The sequence below is a fragment of the Adiantum capillus-veneris genome, chromosome 11 (genome assembly GCF_014529385.1).
Source record: "Adiantum capillus-veneris isolate H3 chromosome 11, ASM1452938v2, whole genome shotgun sequence".
Taxonomy (NCBI): domain Eukaryota; kingdom Viridiplantae; phylum Streptophyta; class Polypodiopsida; order Polypodiales; family Pteridaceae; genus Adiantum; species Adiantum capillus-veneris.
The window spans coordinates 57,908,151-57,930,631 of record NC_140941.1 but is presented as its reverse complement, the minus strand read 5'-3'; positions in this window follow the sequence as shown (position 1 = coordinate 57,930,631).

The window sequence follows — 22,481 nt, the reverse complement described above, 5'->3', positions numbered from 1 at the left end:
GGCTTATATACCTCAGCCTTGGAGGTGAGAACATCTCTACTAATTACATCAGCAAGTGAAATTACTTCGGGATTACAAGGTGGAAACTCAATTGAGTCCCGTTACTTAATGAATGGCTCAATTCAAAATCAATGTCGGAAAGATATTTATTACAATCAATGGTTACAAAAATGATGAGTGTGAGCAAAAATGTGGGTGTGATCCTCTGCTGGCTCAACACTCCCCCCCTCCGCGTTCATGTCGTCCCTGACATGACTTTTATGCTTGGTCAATAAAGTCCTGTCGTCTTGAGCATCTGCAAATGTGATTCGTATCGTAGGTTGCCGATGGTCAAGGTTGGGCCGAATATTTTACTTTCGTGGGTGAAAAAGCCGGTGTAGAAAGCTTCTTCGAATGTTTGCATGTGGAAGCTAGGCAAAAACATAATCCTCTGGTATAGGAGGTGCAACACTTTTGGAGAAGGCTGCAATGAAAGATCATACATCATATCAGTCATTGTGTCGGCCGTCGATAGTAGACTCGAGGTCGTGGCTTTATCTGGCGCGAACACTTCAATGCAAGCTAAGAGAGTCCTGCAAATTTTCTTGAGCATCTGACACGAAAGGTTAGGAGAGCCAGTAAAGAGCTTGATGGTGCCCGTTAGGGTTTTCACCATGTAGGCTTTACCTATTCTCTCTCTTGCCTTTGGTCCTGGCATCCTGGGGTAATTAAGCCAATTTGGCTTCTTTTCTGCAATCCTGCCATGCTCTTTCCAGCTTCTGACTCTTGGCACCGGGCAGAAGGTTGCATTCTCCCGAATCTCCTTTGGTGTCTCCACCAAGTAGATGAGGTAGGCTGGGTATTTGTTCATCCAACCTTTCCTCCATCTAGGCTGCAAATCTACAATCTTCTTTGATTGTTCCTCTTTTGTGATGTCGCCTTCATAAAGAGTGACATATTGCTCCTCCTCTATTCTCTTTTTCGTCTTTAGCACTTCAAATTTCATCAAAGGGAAAGGCAGGCTGGGTTGCATCCACTCTTCATAGAGCACTTTTGTGTCTAATCCCTGAAGTCTAATGGAGATGAGGAGTCTCCTCTCCCATTCCATTTCCGCCTTGGCACTCTCCTCTGCTGACTTTTCTATTTGGTCATGGAGCCTTTGTTCTTCTTCTTCAGAGATTCATGAAGTCGAGGCCACCTCGTGAAATGGGGCTGGATCTTCAATTGTGGTTGCCTCTCCAGTTTCTGGTAGCTCTATGGTTGCTCCACCTGATTCTTCTTGTGGTGTCTCTATCTCTCTTCTTTGTTGCTCTTGTAGATCTTGGAGCTGTTTGCGGAGGGTCTCATTCTCTGTTCTTAGTGTTTGATTTTCTAAAGTGAGCCTCTCCTCTGCTGCCAATGATCCCTCCGCAATGTGCAACCTTTGCACTTGCTCTAATCTTAGCTCTCTTTGTAAGCTTCGGACCTGGTCTTCCAGAGCTGGTACAAGAGCTCCCTCTTGTTCGGTTCCTGCTCTGCTAGCTCTAGGGGTAGTCCTGAGTCTAGTGATTGTTCTTTCTTGGAGCTCGACTCTTTCCCTTAGCTCAATGAGCTCATCTTTAGCCGCCTCCAAGTCGTCTTCCATCCGCTCCCTTGCTTCCTGTGCACTTGTTACTTCTCTTGAAGCCTCGGCTAGCTGGAGTATCAAGCCGTCTCTCTTGTTTTCCGCGTCGTAGAGTGATGCTTTATGACTTTCAGATTCATTCATAGCATTCTCTAATTTCCTCTGCAACTCGGCTTCCCTTTGTTTGGCTGTCTCAATCTCCACTTCCTTTGCCTTGGATCTTTCTTTGATCTTGCTGAGCAGTTCATGCACCATGTGCATGTCTTTTTCATCTTCATCTGTCAACTCTAAAGCTTTTTCTGCCACCACCTCCACTGGCTTCGGCTCTTCTAGTACGTTCTGCTCGTCCAGTTTCTCTTCACTCTCTTTTGTACTCTTTATTTTTTCCTCTGTCCCTCTCCGATCATCTTGTTTTTGTAGGGTGATCCCATAAACTGCCTCAAGGGCCTCTTCTTCAGTGTACCCTATCGCTACCAGATCCTCATAATCGTTTTTATTTTGCTGAATTGGATCTATCTCCTTTTCCTTGGTCCCGGCCTCCAGCTTTTTCATACCAGCCATGTCCATCTCTACTGTGGTCTCTTCCACAATGATTTCCGTCTTCTTCGGGCTTGGTACATCAGTAAAGGAGGGCTGATTGTCCTCAGTCATCTTGGCTTTCCCTTTGTTTGCTTGCCCGTCTTTCTCTTGAGGTTCAGTAGACTCATCTACTTTCTTCTTCCCCTTGTCGTCCTTTTTCAGCTCAGCTTTTAAAAGCTGTACTTCCTCTTCAGTGTATGGCTCGACAGGTTGCTGCTCCAGTATAGCCTTTGACTCCTCATAAGCTCTAATATATTGATCATATTGATCAACATGTGGCCTGGCTGAGCTAGTTCCGACTTTAGTGGGGTCTGGCACCCACTTTTCTTCAAAGTCCCCCTTTAGAGCTCTTTCCGCTCTAAACTGCTCCACTAGTCTTTCCATTCTTGCCGCTTTCTGACTTTTGGTTTGCTTGGGAGCAACCTTCTTCTTTGCTTTCTTCATAAGCGGCTCATCCACATCCTCTTCAGCATCTGAAACTATTTCTAGTTTCTTGCGTGCTCTTGTGGACGCCCTCTTGGATACTTCAGGCTGTTCTTCCTTCTCATCGGTTTCTCTAAGCCACTCATTCTGGGAGGGAACCTTTGGCCATTGATCTCTGGCTCCAATAGCTTCATAAGCTATTCTTGTCAGAACTTCAGCTCCTCCTATATACTTTGGCTTCTCGTTGTGCATGGCAATTACTTGCTCGTGGATGTGTTGAGCATAATTCACCTCTTTTGGCATATTGCTCTTCAATGCCCATGTGATGGTAGTTGCAATGGCATGGGGTGGTGTCGTATACTTTTGCGGTCTTTTACTGCAAATATGGAGAAACTAGTTGTACAGTCGGCAAAGGGTTGCCGCTCTTTGGTCTGCCATATCTCCATAGGTTGCATTCTGTTTCTTGGACCCATAAACCTCTATAGCCTCCCTTCTTTCCCTAGCAGAGCTCCCTTTGTTGTGCAGCTTCAATGCATCTGCAATGAGCTGTGGAGTGATCTGTACCTCTACTTTCTCTCCATCTATTGCTGTCAATGTGGCTTTCCCATCCTTCTGAATGGAGGTTGCCAACTCATACACTCTTCTTGTATCTACACTTGATGGTCTCGAGGTGAAGAATCTGTGCAAGTCTGCCCTTTCCAGGTACCTGCTGATGTTCTCTGACCTGCTATAATCCACCAATTCTTGTGGGATCATCGGTATATCCACCGCTTGCCCTTGAGGATCTCTGAAAGTCCCCTGGTAGATCTTTATTCCCTCTTGTTCCAGTACTGCTTCCTCCACCCAAGTTTTGGTTGGCTTGAGGGTTTCTGCTGGAATGTCAAAGGGTTCTGCTTCTGCAAGAGCATCTTTGATTGTCGGTCTTTTTCTCTTTGTTACTGATGACTTGGTAGAATCCATGGATCCTGTAACTCCAATTTCAAAAGTTAGCGTCTTTTTAGTACTGAAAGCCGAAATGAAGCTTTTAACTATTCAAATGACTTGAAAATTGAAACATGAGCTAATCAGGGCCTAAGGATTTAGGGTAGGTGAAAAAATATGCAAACTGGGCTCAAAATCATGCTGGAGACATCATACGAGTATGATGTCTTTTGTGTCAATATGACTTCATATTGGTTGTGCTTGTAGCTGATAGTGTATACATGATTATCATATGCTTGGATTTGAGTTTGGATACCATTTGGTCAAGTTTTAGCCAATTTAGTCCAGTTTCGGCTCTTGGCAAAATTCTGAAAGGGAATTGGATTTTATGATCCAAATTGGATAAAACTTGGTGGTTCACTTTCAAATGGCATGTAGATCACTTCTGTTTGGTGGTTGAAGCCCTGAGGTGCCAAAATCACATAGTGAGACATCATACGCGTATGATGTCTTTTAGTGTATTTTTGGACCAAATTTCTCTATAAGCTTGGATATGGCTTTAGATAGGCTTATTCAGTGGATTTATGAAGTTTGGATAGATTTTGGGCTAAAAATGGCTCTGGAGACATCATACGCGTATGATGTCTTTTTCATCAATTTTTCATGGGATTGGTTCTGTGGACTCCCCATATATTAGTGAAGGACTGTCCCTACTCAAATCTTGGTTTGGACTTGAGTATGTTGGATTTGGGCTAAAATAGGCTTTGGATGAAGGATTTTCTCTCAATTGGGCTAATGGGGTGATCCACTTGACCAAATGGTTCCAAACTTCATATGTAGCATGTATTAGATATATATAATGGATGTATGATGTCAAATGAGCAGTTTTGGCTCTGTAAGTGCAAATAGACATTATACGCGTATGATGTCTTTTGTGTCAAAATGGTGCTTTTTGGTTCCAGATAGCTTATAGATGTGTTAATCAACAATCCTACAAAGTTTCAATGAGTTTGGAGTTATTTTGACAAAATTAGGACCAAAAATCAATTTTATGGCCTACTTTGCGTCTTTTTGGTTTCCTTGGGTTTTCTAACTCCAATTCTCATGATACTTGGTTCATAGGATGTGATTAACATGTGGAATTAGGCTATGTACTCAAATGTTGAAATGGATGTGAAAATCATGCTGTGAGACATCATACGCGTATGATGTCTTTTCTTAAAATGTTGGTCTTTCTGTGCAAAGAATGCTTTGTGCTAGTGCCCTAAGCCCTGCTAACTAGTTTTCAACTTAAAAAGTCATCAGTTTAGCTAAAAAGCCCCCTTATAGGCATTTCAGTCTCCGAAGTCGTCTTTTTGCCTTGGAGTTGAATTTCTTCAACTTTTCTTCTCACGAGTTGCATTTCCAGCTCATTGGATATGTTGTGAAGCCACCTATTTGGTTGAACTTGACTTTGGCTCCCCGTTCTCCATCTTTCTCCATTTGGTTGCCCGAAAGCGTCTTTTTCACCATCGGTAAGTGAATCAGCTTTCTTTTGGGTTTTGCTTGCAAACATAAGTCATCCATGTATATTTGAAGCTGCTTGTGAAGTTTCATGTCATTTGGTCGTCAATTTTAGCCGTTATGCCAAAATGACGCTTTGTGTATCCGCAGCCGAATCGGTTGTTCCGACCTACTTTTGGTGATCCAAACCCGGAGATACTCCATGGTTGCATTGCCCTCGATGTTGTTAAGCTTCCTGAGAAGTTTTGTGTCGTTTCGACAACTTTTTCCTGTTTGCCTCTTGCAGGCTCTGTTGACCTAGGGTTTTTCAAGTCGTTCTTTCTCGAGCTTTGAGTGTTAGAAAACCATCTTCTATGCTAGGGTAACCCACCTCTAAGTTCTTGCAAGTTTTGGTTACGCGGTTGTGCCCCTACCCAGCGTTCTTTCCCATTCCCCGTCTGCTCTTGTTTCTTGGTTTTGGTCAATTTTCGCGACAAAAGTTAATGATAAGCATCAAAAGCTTATGGCAACGAGTCTACCTCTCATGTCTGGTGTCCTCTGAGCTCTCGTAGCAGTCGTAGAAGGCGGTAGAAGGTCGGATGCTCCTGTGTGCTCTTTGCTCTCTCCAAGAAGGTAATAGTGGAAATGAGCTTGAAAGTGAAGTGAAAAATACATCACTTGTTACCAAATTTGACATGTGCTCTTATCTCGTCATGAAATGCACTTTAGGATTTGAAATTTCTCAATTTGGACTCCGTTTGACTTGTTTCTGAGAAATCTGTCCACTTTGCCAAAATTCTGTCATTTCGGGCTTTTCGCAACTTTTTCAGAATTGTACCCAATTTTTACCATGGGTTGCCCTTTTCATTAGGACCATCACCGTCTATTCTTTTCTTTTTTTCCGATCGCATTTCACCTGCTTTTTTTATTTTTCTTTTACTTTTATTAAGAAAATCATAAAAAATAAAGGAAAATAGCAAATTGAAGCCAAAAAATTCCAAACATACACAATAAATAGCTGGTAACCCTGTGTATATGAATATACACTTATTTGTGATTTCTGGACTTGGATTACCACTTTTTTTACTTTTTTGCTCCAAAAACACTCTTATTTAGTGATATTTACACGTCTAGAGACCCAAATTCATCATTTGATCTCTTCTTGTTGCAAAACAAGGTATATAAGGGCATAAATATTATCAATATCCGCAATCAAACATAAAAATTGCAAAATCATGTAAGACACTGCCCTTGTAATATAATTTTTGTTTTTCTTTGTTTTTGGCGCTTGTAGCTGCTTTGTAACTCCTGTATACCTGTATACCTCCCCCCCTCCTAGTCTGAGTCCTCCCGGACGACTATGAAGTGTCTGTGGGCGAAGCATTGTAGTTGGTTTGGTCATAAGTTCCAAATGCAATTGTAGAGAGACGATACAATATCCTTTCCAATAAAGCTGCTCTTTGTTTGATTGAAAGATTGTTGGTCGGGTTTCGGGTTGGTTTTGGCACTTCGGTGGTAGAATCAGTAGATGGATTCTTCTTTGTCTTGTTGTTTTTTTTCACAATCCAAATCTGCTTCCGTTTTGCTTGTGCTTGCCACAAACTCTTTGCGACCCAAACCTGCTTTGTTCTTTGTGTTGATTTCCTCACCTTGAAATACCTAGGAGTTTCCGTTGATTGTACTGAAGGGAGTTCCTGTTTACAAATCTTTGGGATCCAAATTTGCTTGCTATGGCTTTGTGCCGTCATGAACTTCTTTGGAATCCAGATCTGTTTCACTGTCCTTGATTGTCTGGAATCACTCTGTTGTCTGGAATCACTCTGTTGTCTGGTATTGAAGACTCTGTTTTCCACCTTTGTGTTCTCTGGCACAACCTTTTTTGGTCTCCATACCAACTTTGACTCCGTGTTTTCCTAAGGTTGATCTGTTATATTATTGCTTGTCTTCCTTATCCACTGTTGAGAATTCCTCGTCGAAGAGCAATCCAGTTGTATAGAAACTTTTGGTTGCCATTGCTTCTTCTTTTTCTCTGGTTGTTGTTTACCTTTGTCTTTGGATTCGTCCTTTGAAGTTGGCTCTTCTCCTTTGGTGAACTTAACTGATTGACTTTCACCTTCGTATTTGATAAACACTGATTTAGAACTCCAGTCAATCATTGCATTGTATTGCTTCTACCATGGTTGTCCTAGCAATAATGGATGTTGTGTAGCTTGGTCTTCAACCACGTAAAACATATGAGGATACACATACTGGTTAATCTGTATATGTAAAACTGTGCATCCGACAGTTTTGATTGAATTCTAAGAGTAACTCTTTAACTCTTGCTTGGCAGTTTGTAATTTAGTGTCATTTGTCAATTGTCTATACAAACTGAGTGAAAGTAGGTTATCTTGAGCTCCTGAATCCAATAGTGCCCTGGCTTTGATTTGGTTGGTTCCTACTTTTCATTCAATGATGGGTTCTTCTTTGTCATTATCCATTTCTGTTATACTGACTGCGTTTATTCGTATTGCTCCTTCATTGCGGTGTTTCTGACGCAGTAGTCTTCTTTTCTCCATTCTTTCCTTCGCCTCGGCTTGCGCTTCCTCCACAATCTTTTTCTTTTTATGGACACACAGCTTTTCTTGATGTATTTTGAGAAGCATGTCTTGGGTTAGCGGCAAAAGATACTTTTTCACTCTGCATCCACTAATCCAATTGGGCATTTCTTCTCCGTCTAATGTAGCAAGCTTGACGGCTCCACTTGGTGATAGATCTTTAATCACCAGAGGTCCCATCCCTCGCTTTTTAAGCTTCTTAGCATGCTGTTTCAGAGTGTAAACTAGGACATAGTCCCCAACCTTAAACTCTTTAGTCCGCACATGCTTATCCAAAAATTCTTTTTGTCGCCTTTTTTGAGCGTAGATAGAAGCTACTGCTTTTAGGCGAAGCTCGTCTAGCTTTTCCAGGTCATCTATTCTATCAGAAAGCTCGTGCCCTGTCCACTCTAGATCCTTAGCCACCCTTAAGGTTGAAATCAAGAATTCTATTGGTAAGATAGCATTTAGCCCAAAAACCATGTTATATGGGGTCGTTCCTATTGATGTTTTATATGCTACCCTATATGCCCATAATGTTGAATGCAACTTCTGGTCCCAGTCAGTTCTCGACCCAGATACAATCTTCGTAAGGACCGTGCATATGGTTTTGTTTGTTGCTTCAGCTTGTCCGTTTGCTTGTGGATGATACGGGGCTGATTTCCTATGGATTACTATGAATTCATCTAAAAGGATCTTTATCACTTCATTTATAAAATGTGTGCCTCGATCACTCACAATTTCTATTGGCAATCCATATCGTACAAAGACATATTCATATAGAAATTGTGTCGTGGTCCTGGCATCTGGTTTTTGAGTTGCCTTTGCTTCGACCCACTTTGTTAGATAGTCTGTAGCCACAATGATGTATTGTGCATGAGTCTTATATGCAGGAGGTGAAATGGGTCCGACATAATCAATCCCCCATTTTGCAAAAACTCTTGCCCCCATCATTGGTCTAAGCGGCATATCATCTCTTTTAAGTGGTACTTTGGTCCGCTGACAGTCATCGCACCGTTTAACGTATTCCTCAGCGTCCATATGTAATGTTGGCCACCATATTCCTGCGGCTAAGACAAGTTTTGTTGTCTTATCACCTGAGAAATGGCCTCCACCTACTCCTCCATGAGCTTGCTCTAGGATTATCACATACTCAGACTCTGATGCGCAAATCCTAAGCTGGTTGTCTTTACATCTCTTATAGAGTTGATCTCCTATTAAAGCGTAATCTCTAGCTTCTGTCTCTACAGATTTCTGACGAGCTTTGGACGTTCCTTCTGGGAAAGTTCTATTTGTGAGATATTCAACAATATACTGACTCCATTCTGGAGCGATCGTTATCTGATATAATGTCGAATACTCTGCTGGCGGTTTTGATGAACATACAATACATACAATGACATATTCATGTACGCTTTCTTTCATTCCTGGCCAATAGACTCCCAATTGTAACAAATTCCTATATGTGTTCCTTCTTGAACAATGAAATGCACATTCTTGAACATGTGCTTCGCGCAGATATATATTATATTCCTCAGGATTGATGCATAGTCGTAAAACATGATCATTTCCCAATTGATACAACCTTCTTGCAACCAATTGAAGATTCTTGGATTGCTGAATAGCAATATGTTTCTGGTTGTATTCTCTTCTATCGAACTCTCCTCCATAGGTTAATAGGTTAACGACATTTTGAGACCACTTCAGTATCATTTCTATGTTGAACAAGTACGCGTCTGGCATGTCGTCATCTACTCCTATAGGGTCTTCTCCATTCGTCAATCGCGAAAGATGATCAGCTCTAAGATGTGTTTTTCCTTTCTTTACTACTACCGTGAAGTCGAATTCCAGTAAGATAATGAACCATCTCACTATTCTCCCGGTATTGCATGGTTTATTCACTAGGTAGAGCAAGGCTTGGTGATCCGTAAAAAACACAAACTTGTTGGCTAGAAGATAATGCCGAAATTTCTTCACAGCATATATCATTCCTAATCCTTCTCGCTCTGTTGTGGTATAATTCTTCTCTGCATTGTTGAGTTGTCGACTGGCGTAACAGATAGGAAAATCCATGTTTCCTTCTTCTGGCTGAGCTAGAATGCATCCTATTGCATATGCCGAAGCATCTATATGCACATGGAATATCTTCTCCCAATCTGGTGATTTCAAGACTGGAGCAGTAATGAGTGCCTCTTTCAATTTCTTGAACGATTCCTCACACTCCTCTGTCCATTCAAAGTTCACTATTAGCCTGTAAAGTGGTTGGCCTATTATAGCGTACATGTAAATGAATCGTCTATAATATCCGCAATGTCCCATAAAGCTCTGTACTTGTTTCTCATTGGTTGGTCTAGGCATATCCACTATAACTTTTATCTTCTCTAAATCCGTGGATATTCCGTTTTGTGAGACAATATGTCCCAGAATTCTGCCCTGTCAGACCATAAACACACATTTCTTAGGATTGAGACAAATGCGATATGTCCTACATTTCTCAAATACTTTTCTTAGGTGTTCTAGATGCTCATACCTCAGTAGAGAATGTACACATAAGTCATCCATGTATATTTCTAGAAACAACCTTAAGTATTCTTTGAAAGCATGCGTCATCAGCCTCTGGAAGGTTGCGGGAGCATTGGTTAGACCAAAAGGCATAACCCTATAAGCATAGATTCCCCACTCAGTTGCAAAAGCTGTTTTATGTTGATCTTCCAGTGCTATGGCTAGCTGGTTATATCCTGAAAAACCATCAAGAAAGGAGTAGGCTGTTTTCCCTGACACACGCTCTAGAACATGATCAGTTATCGGCAGGGGATAACTGTCCCTGATTGTTGCAGCATTCACTTTCTTTAAGTTGACACACACTCGGAGTTTTCCGTTCTTCTTGGGTACTACCACAATTGGAGATACCCAATCGGTGTGTTCAATCTCGTATATGAATTCAGCTTCCATTAGCTTATCTATCTCTTCTTTGATTCGCTTAGCAAACGTATCATTATATGTGTATGGTCTCTGTCTGCTAGGTTTTGCGTCTTGTTTCAGTGGGATTGTGTGTTGGCATATCGATGGGTCAACTCCCTTTAAGTCCTTATAAGACCATGCAAACACATCCCTATACTCTCTGAGAAGACTCAAAAGTCTCTCTTCCTCGCCTGGAGACAAATCTGTGGCTATGTACACCGGTCTAGGTGGCTCACTTGGAGCTACTAAATCAACTTTTTTTGCATCCTCCGGTCCGTCATAAGATTCGTTCTCCTTTCTCTCTCGAATAGGTGGGGTTAATACCACCTTCCTATCCTCTATTGTGAATTTCCTATAGTGAGAGGGAACATCCATGTTTTCCTTGATTTTGGCGTTTTCGTCCTCTCCACTCTCAATTTCTGTCGTCCAAACTTCTTTCAGAGTTTTCTTGAGCTCTCTGTACTTGTTTCTACGTTCTAACTTGGACTCCGTGTGTTCTCTATTGCGCTTGTTCTTTTCTGATTTTTCTGTTTCTGTTTTCGTTCCATTTCTTTGAACTTGATTTCTTGAGCCTCTTTTGTCTTTTCGTAAGCTCTTTTGATCATTGCCTCTCATTCTTCCAGAAATCTTATCCTTAACACAATCTTCCGCCTTTACTAGCATTAGGAATTGATTTTTTCCTCTTATTCTAGGCATCGGATTGGTTCTAACCCCCTTTGTTTCTTTCTTTGCTCTATAGCGTTTTTGGCGTTGTTTAGTTCGGTTCGGAAAATCATAAAATTGGACATCCGTTATAGTTTCTTCGTTTCCGCTTGAATTGTCCGTTGAATCGTTGTCTGCTTCATTTCCCCACTCTGGATGATCGGGAATGTCGTGAAACACCTCTTCTTCATCTTCCTTTTCTAGTGTATCATTCTTTTCAGTTTCTTTTTCGAGTACAGTTCTCAACATGAAGTACGGAACCACGTCGTACCCGTCCTTGTCGCAAAATTTCGTTGTGGGACCATCCGGAATTGCACAAACATTTAGGGTTGCTAGAATGTGTGTCCATTCTAATGGTTCAAGTGTGTCCTCTGGAAAGGGTTCTCCTATATAAGTTTCGTCTTCGATAGCCCTTTCTAAAACACATTCTTCTCGTTTAAGACTTCCACATTTCGAAGCTCCACACATCCATAACTCCTTGGGTTTACCTAACCAAGCTGGAAATTCGGATCCCGCCAAAGTAGCTGAATCAAACTCCTCCACCGGTGTTCGGTTCACATCTTTGTAGCTATGGTCTTTCAGGTTCACACGTGTAGTGGTTTCCATATTTCTCAGGTATATGTGATCGTAGCCCCAATCCTGGACCATTTTCAACTGTCTCATGAATGGTCTTCCCAGTATGATATCATAGTTATTCTCCTTGCCAAAATCGACAATACCAAAAGTATGCTCGTATTCAATGCCGCAAGAAGTCACTACAACTTTGTCTAATAACCCCATAGGTTTCTCCATGTGTCCATCTGCTAATTGGAGTTTCAACCTAGTATTCCTTATTGCTGGTTTCCCCCATTTTTTCCAGATTTCTTTTGTAGCAATGGCTACCCCAGCTCCGCTGTCTAGTATTGCCATCGTCTTCACTCCTTGGAATTCAACTAGTAAGGTTGTATTCCCCTCTTCACCTTCGCAATACTCTCCGACCTTGTTTAAGGGTACAGGCTTAGCGTTCTTTTGTGGTTTACTCAGCTCTTGTATACCTTCTTGCAGTCTTGATGTTGGGTCTTTTATCCCAAATTTCTCCAAGCATTTTCCTACATTGGTCCACATATGTGGTCTTAGCCTCAAAATCTCAGCTAGAGTGATAGTGCATGTCACTGGTGTTGACAAGATCTCTATCAATCCTTGCGAGTCCATGACTTTTTCTGATGAGATTCTTCGTGAGGGAAGTGCTCTAATCTCAGATTTTGCTTCATACTCTCCTAAGTATGAAGGTAAGGTATTCAGTGAATGAGGTTTGCTCTCCATTGTTCTAACCGAGCCCCCATCTCCCCAGTAAGATTGCAGATCCAAGTCCACTTGAGATCGTGCCTCAAATTCCACTATGGGAGGATTCCTGATGTCCTTTTTCCAATTTGTCTGATTAGCTTGGCAACTTAGCTCGTTTGCAAAGTTTGCCTCTCTCACTTGTTTCCAAAATTCATTGTAATCCTCATCTCTTCCGTAAGACCTCTGTATGACTGGATGAAAACTCTCTATCTCCTGATCGGTTGTGTTCAACACTATGCGGTCATCCTTGTGTGTATTTTCAGGCTTTTGTGCACTGGGAGTCTTTTCAGCTACCCGTGAAACAATAGTCTCTTGCTGAATTGGGTTTTCCGTTCCACAATTCATTGTTTCTTTTGGTGGTTCTAATAAGGCTTGTGCAGTCTTGATTATTCTCTGGCACATTTCAAGTCTCTGCTTTTCCAATTCCGCGTTTGGGTATGTCATCCACCTCTGTTCTTGTGTTTGGTTGTTCTTTAACCTAGCTTCGTAAGCTCTCATCAGTTGGTCCAATGGTTCGTGTACTTTGTCGACTAGCACTGATCCCCCTGAGCTTAAGCTCGTTGTTTCTTTGATACTCTTTTGTTTCGTCCTTTCCGGGCTCATCTCTCGTTTCCCATTTTGACTCTCAAGTTTTTCTAATCTTACTTTTGTTTGCTTTAGTTCCTCAGCTAGAATAGCGTCTTCACGTTCTTTTCTCAACTTCATGCGTGCTTTTCTAGCTTTCCATGTGTTTTTCTGACTCCGCGGTCCTTGACTAACCACTAGGGTTGCTAACTTTCCAATCTCAGGTTCTCTAGTGGTTTTCTTAGCTTGAGCTCTAGTAACAACTTGCGTTGGTATCAGAGTTTCATTTTCAGACCCACTGCTGGTAGGAATAGTTTCTAGCATATTCAATGTCATCTTTTGCACTTTGTTTGGATTCTTTGAACAATCCTCAATGAGGTGAGTAACCCCACACTCAGTGCAATAAGTGTTAATTCTAATGATTTCCGTATGTGGACAAACATTCATTAGATGGTCACCTCCACACTTGTAACAGGGTCCTAGTGCTGGTCTTGGTCCCACTTGATTCGTCCTTTGTGGATAGGATGGTCTTTGTCCTGTTAACCCTCCATGAGCTATGAACATCAATGTTCTTGCGTCCAAATTGTATCTCTCTTCATCAGAAGCACTTATAACTGTTGGTATTCCAACATTCTCAATCATGCCCCATGGTTCTGGTTGTTTGGGTTCTTCTGGTGGGTAATACACAGTTGGAGACATGTGTGCACTAGATTCTTCATAATAGGCTCGAACAGGCACTAAGGCTTGTTCTTCCTGATTCTCTAAGGTTGGTGCATATCTAATGCCCACTGGTCTTGCTCTTGGTAAAGGTGGTTGTTGTCCCAATACCGGTTCAGGTCTTTCGATCCCCATAGGTCCTGGTACATTTCCCGTTGGGTATCGAGGTACTGGATGTACCTGAGGTGGTGCTAATTGAGCAGGAGGTGCATACTGACGCTCCCTTACATACCCTTTGTTGTAATAGCACTCCTCTGTTGGGTGGTTTTTCCATTTTTGTTCAATAGCACACCATTTCAGTGTTTTTGGCAATGGTTTTTGGTATGGTGCCATCCTTTTTAGAGCATCTTCTATCATTTGCTCTACATTTGGCATGGTTGTTGTTTGAACATTCTTTTTAGTGGTAGTCTCGTTCGCTACGGAGGAGGAGCTACTGGATGCGAAATCTGTATCCGCTGACACCTCTCCATAAACCGTACAGTTATCCACTAAGTACAATGCTTCTCTCGTCACTTGCTCGAAACTTGTACAAGCTTTCAAGTGCAAGTCCTTCTTGAGAGTGTCGTTCCTCAGTCCCTCAATAAAGAGAACAGATATTCTGTCATCTTGTGGTCGTTCACGTACTGGACATCTCTCAATGTATTGTTTGAAGCGAAGTGAAGCTTCCTTCACTTTTTCGTGTTCTCTCTGTTTAAAAGCATATATTTGTGAGACCGTATTGTGCTTAATCCCTCGTTTTGAGAATTCCTCAGCAAACTCTCTTAGAAAATGGTCAATGTCCTGGAATCCCCCTATGTTCAGTGGTTGAAACCATGTCAATGCCGTACCTTCTAGAGTAAGATCAAATCCCTCGTATTGTGTATGGAAATCTGTTATCTGCTTAGCTCTTAAGACTTGCTTAAAGAGTGACACATGTGCATACGGATCTCCTGAACCACCATACTTCTTTGGCATACACTTCGCTACTTGAGATGGTCTCATACATCTATGGTCTGCTACCAATCTCATTGCTCCTGTGTCCCGGCTAAAGCTTTCTCTAGCATCGTGGACTTCATGGGTTACCCTTGTCGGTTTTCCTGCCCTGAATCTAGTACTAGGAGGTAAATGTGATGGTTCCGCTTCGAGCCTTGAACATGGAGTGGTATATGTGGGGTTTGGAACTGCACTACCTCGATTCGTATCCATTGACTCTCTGGAATGTAATGATCCCATTGGTCCGGGCTTCGAGTACTGAGGTTGACTGAAAGAGTCAGCAGCCTGAGTTCTTTGTCCTCCTGTCGTCATTGGGTTTTGCCCTCCATTTGTTGGTGCTGGTCTTTGTGAGATAGAAGTAACATAATACTGATGTAGTGGTCCCCCAAAGTATGTATATCCTTCTAATTCTTTCTTGCCCATTGTTGAGTATTGCCTCCCATACTTGTCGTAAGCGGCAATTTTCACTTCCGATCCCTCTGTGTAGGTAAAGACATAAAGTCTCTTTCGGTCTGTCAACTCTCCGATGTAGGGTTCTTCACATCTATAATAGAGATCTTGCTCCCCATTATTATATTTATATAGCCCCACATAGATGTTATCAGTGTTGATCCTTGTAGTTTCATTCTCTCTTCTTAACCTCGCATCAGGGAAGTTCATTATTGGTGCTTTCTCCTCGAGTTCTTCATCTACTTTGGCTTTGGTGCCCATCAATCCCCACTTGTCCACAATGTTAGGGTTTAGGACTACCAAGTACATGGTACCCTCGTCATCTAGATATCTATCTCCGCTATAGCTCACAGGCACTAAGTCCTTGAACTCACTAGGTCTCTCCTCTATCTTTACACAATAGCGGTCCATTCCATCTTTGTAGATCTTGGCACCTTGCTCATTGTCGTACTGATATTTTATGAACAATAGCTTCATTGTGGCGGAAGGGTTTGATGATCCTGCTGCCATATTTTCTCTGTTGTTCAGGTTCAGGTGTTCCACGTGTTCGGTGAAAATCTCGTAAGATCTCTCCGAAGAAGTATCAGAGACACTTCCTTCAAAGATCGGCTCTAATGGTTGCACCCAACTTTGGTTTACACTTCCCTCGGTTGATATGACACTTGCTTGCTCCCCTTGTTTTGGTTGGTTATTCTGGAGATTCCTGCCCGATCTCAAATTCATCAATTCCCCTAAAGGACTTTAACTTTTCTGTCTCGGCAATTTGTTTTCCCCAAGTTTTTGTGGTCAGAATTGATCCAAACTGATTGATACTTGGTCAATTGTTTAATCTTGTCAGTTGGACAACTTCTGTTTCATCAAGTGAGAATTTTGTTGCAGTTATGCTGAAAAAGACATTATACGCGTATGATGTCTTTTTTCACAGATTTGGACTATTTTGGTTATGCTCACTCTCAGTAGCCCCCTTATGCTCTGTCCACTCACAAAATTCAGTTTGAACTCTGTTTGAGCAAGTTATGGCTAATTTAGGCTTTTCTTGGCAATTTTTCGCTTTTGACTTGTTTTGGGTCAATTGTGATCTAAATGGGATGAAACTTGAAATATAACCTCTAGACAGCTATTACAATGGATCTGTGTTGGCAAAGTATCAAAATATGTCCAAAATTAGGTCAAAGACATCATACGCGTATGATGTCTTTTTCATCAATTTGGGTCAAGACTTGATATTTATGCTTTCTACAGTGTTTTTAACAATCTTGTTAGGTCAGATATCAAAAATAAGCAGTGGATGTGCCAAAAGACATTATACGCGTATGATGTCTTTTGTCCCAGATTTTGACTATTTTTGGTTTTAAGCCTTCTCCAATGTTTACAATTGAGTTTCAAGTGTTTTTGTCAGGTTTGAATGTAAAAACAAGATCTGAATCCAAAATTTCCTATTCTTTGCGTTTCGGGTTTCTTTGAGTGTTAATGCTCTTGTTTTAAGTTGAAATTAGGGTATAACCCCCCTTTTGAACACTCTGGTAAAGTCAAAATTTCTGTTTTGGTCTCTGTTTGGTCATTTAGACATCATACGCGTATGATGTCTAAAGTTGCAGATTTCCAGTTTTTTGGCACAGAATCCTTCCTAAAGCTTCCTCTAGTGCTCAGCAACTCCCAGATACACAGAAAATTTCTCTGACTTTTGTTTATTGCAAGTTTCACTACCAACTCGACGGTTTAGTGATCTAACATGCAATCAACCATATCAACCAAATACTCCAATGATTACTAGCTCTAGATCAGGATCAAATGAAGTCCTACCTAAGCTATTCCTAATCATAAAATGGGTTTGGTAATTGTGATTTTAAAGATATCCACTGTCACTCACGGACTAGCAAATTCTTCTTCTATCAACAATTACTCAACACCAACAAAACAACAAACAAATCTAAGCTAAACTAAGAATACTGTCAACACGGAAGACCCAGGAATACCCCACTTCCTAATATCTCTCGAGATCTTCGGAGTCCACCACTCCTATATCTTTTCTAAATAAAGTATACAAAGTAGTTTATACGACTCACCTCGTAGGATTAGTCTAAGGTCACCTACTTAGGGCTCTCGTCCCCGGCAGCGGCGCCAAATGTTAAGGCGGTTACGCCGCTAACGAAAGCTAAATAGCGAGAACTCAACCAACAACAGAATTTGTCAGACGAGGACGAAGCTTGACCCGCAGGCGCATGGAAACAACTTGGTGGGTGTCAAATCACCTACTCGACCTTCTAATGACAATCACTACTAAGGAAATCAAATCTAAGTTCTAGAATACGCAAGTGACTGAAATCCGTACTACGAACGACTGCTATACGAAACACGATCTAGAATCATTGAATCGATCTCAAACTCAAGGGGAAGTCTATACACTAGGTAAGAACAACACCCTAAAGACTTGAACTGCAAAATCAACCTATAACCACTCCGTGCGGTAAACGCGTATGAAGACATGCCGAAAAATACAGGTGATTGAAACTTGACCCCGATGGTACTAATGTGTAGCTCTACTCGTTGTGGTTCTATAGATATGTTGCACGCTCTATTCTGACACACGAGTTGGAAGAAAACTCACACCGAAGCTCGTAGGAACTTACCACACATAGAAGCCGATAGCGCGCACTCTTGGTATCAGTGCGTAGCTCTCGCCGTTGCTAACACAATGGCGGTGTCGCTTCTCCAATGGCGGCTCTGTAGCTCGCGTAGCAAGTAGATAAGACTCTCTCTCTCTCTCTCTCTCTCTCTCTCTCTCTCTCTCTCTCTCTCTCTCTCTCTCTCTCTCTCTCTCTCTCTCTCTCTTAGACACAGTCACGGCGCTCAAAAACTCACTTTTTTTATAAAACTGAATCCCCTTAGGTTACAAAACTTTGGCTTATATACCTCAGCCTTGGAGGTGAGAACATCTCTACTAATTACATCAGCAAGTGAAATTACTTCGGGATTACAAGCTGGAAACTCAATTGAGTCCCGTTACTTAATAAATGGCTCAATTCAAAATCAATGTCGGAAAGATATTTATTACAATCAATGGTTACAAAAATGATGAGTGTGAGCAAAAATGTGGGTGTGATCCTCTGCTGGCTCAACACTGGCTGAACAAGAAACCGAGATACTTGATTCTGTTCACAAGAGCACCTGTAGCCTTACAAAGAGATCGACATTCTCTCATGTACACAGAGTAAGGACACAGCATGTCATAAAATCTAATATCTAACTAACCCAAATGATTTTCTCATATTAAATTGATCACTTAATGTGGGAGAATAAACGGGAACAAGTGTTAAGATATAGGTATGTGCTTATAGATCTATCTCAACACGGGGCCAATGGTAAAGGGGCCCAAAAGGGAGATGGTCTATCAAAGAGCAAGGCTAACCAATGGAGCATAAGACCTTAGGGTTAGCTTCATTGAAGACCTCCAATAAATGTGTGTAAAAGTCCTTTGACCTTAAGTAAGCTAGGGCTGAGCTTGAGGTGGGAACCCGGCCCAAGCTCGAGGTGCTTGTCATGCTTGAGGTGTTTTTCATGCTTGAGGTGCTTGATTAAGATGCTTGAGGTGCTTGACTGGCTCCATGCTTGAGGTGCTTGACTTGCTGCATGATTAAAGTACTTGAGGTGCCTTGAGAAGCTTGCCTGAGATGCTTGTGGGAACACCCCCTAGTTCAAGTGCTTTGTCATGCTTGGTGAGTAAGGTGCTTGATCACCTAAAAGTCAAAAGCATTCCTACAAGAGGGGGGGCGAGCCCTTTTCCTAGGGGCTAGAGAGAGAACACCCACTCACACACACAAGGGAAGCCCAACTTGAAGAGGCAGCAAGGACACATGTCAGGCCCCTACCCATGTTACCTTCATGTGTTGCTTGAAGCCTATTGGCTAGGCTTCAAAGGGGTCCAATGATAAATTACATGAATTATCTAATTGTTTTAGCATTTATCAAGTCCTCTCTCTCAAAGGGGAAAGGGGGACACTTGTCCCAAGGCTACCCATGTTGCTTGTAATGGCTCTTGCTTGTGATTGGCTAGGCCTGGAGGGGTCCAATGAGCTTCAGGCATGAGCTACAAGGGGGGGTCGACCCAAGCAAGCTAGGGGGGTGCCTAGGGGGTATACTCACCCACACACACTCACAAGCACTCTCATTGTGTGATATGCAAAGTGCAAAGAGCTCCCTCTCAAAGCAAGTAGAGGTTGAGAGCCTACACCAACACTCTTGGCTATGGAGTGCAAATCCAACCAAGAGCCATGCTTCAATGCTTAAGCTTGCCATATCCTTCTTTCATTACTATGCTATTATGTATGCTAGCAACAAGAGTATGATAAGTGAGGAACTAATTCTTTCTCCTACGAAATGTTTCTTCTTCCTCTTCCCTACCCTCATTCCCTGCTAGCTCTCTCCACCTTCGAAGGTGTTTGAGGTCTTGGGACTGAGGCTTGGGATAGTTAAAGCTTTCTTCAAGTTTATGTTATGTTTGTGGTGCATGAAGCCTTCCATCTTCATGGCATCACCTAGGTCACAAGGAACACAAAGACTGTATTGTAACAAGTCTCTCTTTATGGGAGAAATCATAATACAAATGCCTATTGGAGGGGGGACCGGCTCCACATAAATCCGGTCCTCAATTGTTGTCATGTTCTCTAAACTCTCTCTCTTGCAAAAGTATTGTTCATGCCAAGTTAACTAATTGCTATGATTATGTTGCTATCTTCAATTATGTTCACCCGTTATGCTCACAAAGTTATTTCTCAAAAGTACTCTCATTAATTTCCGCTATTCTCAAGTTAAATAGGCCAATTCCATTACATTGGTATCAAAGCATTTGGTTTCTCTTTTCTTGCTTAAGAAGAGAGGTCCTTAGGTAGCCTATAAATGGTTGATGTTGTTTATTATATTAGGGTAAGTGGAACTGGGATCTATTATCGGTTTTGTTGAGTCCACTATGTGGGGGGTGGTGCACACCTCGGGAGCTTTGGACTTAATAATGGAGTCTTTTTAGACTTGCCTATGGCTTTACCATTATTGAGCCATAAGAAGTCCGAAAGGAGCTAGCCCTTGGCAACTCTGCTATGATAGACCTACTCCTCTACTCTCTATAATTAACCACTTCGAGCCGTGGGTGTAGATACTTAAGAGCCGATTTTCAAAGGCTAAGAGGAGTGGCAACTAAGGTTTTGAATTGCCAAAGCATACACTAAGTACATACATAAAATTTTGTTAACATGGCTGACAATAATCAAGAGAGTAGAATGAACATTGATAGCTTTGATTTTGCACATGAAGGTGCTAATGATGATGCTCCCATGTTTGTGAATTATCTTGTGACTAGGTTGCAACAAGTTATGGGCAACCCTACCTTGCAAGCCGAAGTTACTCAACAACTTCGTGCCTATGGAATTTCCCTTCCTCTCCAAGAGGAGAGAGAGCTTCGGAGGCCTCTTGAAGAGACCCCCAAAAGAAGACTCTCTCCCATTCGAGAGGAGGAATCCAAAGAGAAAGAAAGCAATGAAAGTCTAAGTTCTTCTGAAGATGTGGCTCCACAAAGAAGGCGGTCTAGACGATCGCCTACTCCTCCCAAGAGGAAAAGAGCAACCCATAGTCCTTCTCCTCATCACTCTCAAAGGCAAGAGAGGAAACAAAGGAAGAAAAGGGCTAGGAAGAGGTCACCCTCTTCTCCTTCTTCTTCACCTTCCTTCTCTTCCGATGAAAGTTATGGCTATTCTCCTAGAGAATACAAGAGGGGAGGGCATCGCAAATCATTTCCTGCATGGCGAAGGTCACAAAAGCTAAAGAAGTTCAAGGAGGGAGGAAAGAGTATCTCTTTTCTCACCTACGATGGCACCTTTGGTGCTACCGACAAAGTGTTGGCCTTCATCCAGCAATTTGATGCGGCCTTTGGGGACGAGGGCTTCACAGAGTCCTCCAAGCTACGCCATGTAGCTATGCACTTACAAAAATCAGCTCGTCAATGGTGGGCTAGCCTTCGTGGCAATGGATAAGCCCCAAAGACATTGAAAACTCTACGAGTTTCCATCATGAAGCAATTTCTTCCAAGCGATACTAAAGATAAAGTTCTTACCGAATGGCGCGGCTTGAAGCTCCTCTCTCATGAGTCTATCAACAAGTATGTAGATAAGTTTTGGGATTTACATCTCAAAGCTACTGTCTTTCAAAAGATAGACTTTGCCGAGCAAAGACAGCAATTCTGTGCGGGATTACCTGAAGAGATGGCCGAATATATCAACTCTCAACGGCCCGGTACTATTACCGAAGTAATCCACCACACCATGGTTGCTTCACGCATCAATTTCCATCAAGGGGCTAGACGTAATGTCAAGCCCATGGAAAACAAAGATAAAAATGATGCAAAGGGGAAATCCAATGCTCAAAATAATTCCCAAGGCACTTCCAACAACAACAACAACAATTGGTCCAAGGAGAAGGGAGTTTACAAAGGTAAAAACAAACTCTCTCCTGAAGAGCTTGAAGCTTTTTGCAAGGACCATAAGTGTTTCAAGTGTGGGGAGCAAGGAGGTGAAGTAAATTATCCTTTCAGGGAACTTCATGTTGGCAGCCATGCGATCAAACCATGGTGCCCCTAGGATAACATCCTGATGTTGGAGGGGAGAGATGAAGATGTCTTCTTTGTCGACATAGCTTTGAACATGAAGCCTCAACTTCCCAATCAAGGGAGTAACGGAGGCTTGTTGTCCCTGGAAAGCTGCATCAGCTGTTACTATATCTCCCATCTCAAAAGCTTGAATGCCCAACTTGGTGGCCAACTCTATTGATATGAAGTTGAGAGTAGAGCCAGGGTCAAACAAGATGAAGGCATCATGCTCTCGTACCTTTCCCCAAGCATAGGAGAGTGATGATCCTTTGCAATGAGCATCCTCTTTTGGAGCTTCGATGGTGGAAGCCCTAGGAGTCTCATTGCGAGTATTCTTCTTGGGGCAAAAACAGATTTCCCGTACCTCGGGTAGAAGATCTGTTTGATAAGCTACAAGGCTCTACCTAATTCAGTAGGATTGACCTTAAGAGTGCCTATCATCAAATAAGGATAGTGGATGAGGATATCTTAAAGACCGTGTTTCGCACAACATTTGGTCTTTATGAATATCTAGTCATGCCTTTTGGCTTGACTAATGCACCAGCTACGTTCAATTGTTTGATGGAGAAAATTTTTAGACCATATCGAAAATTCA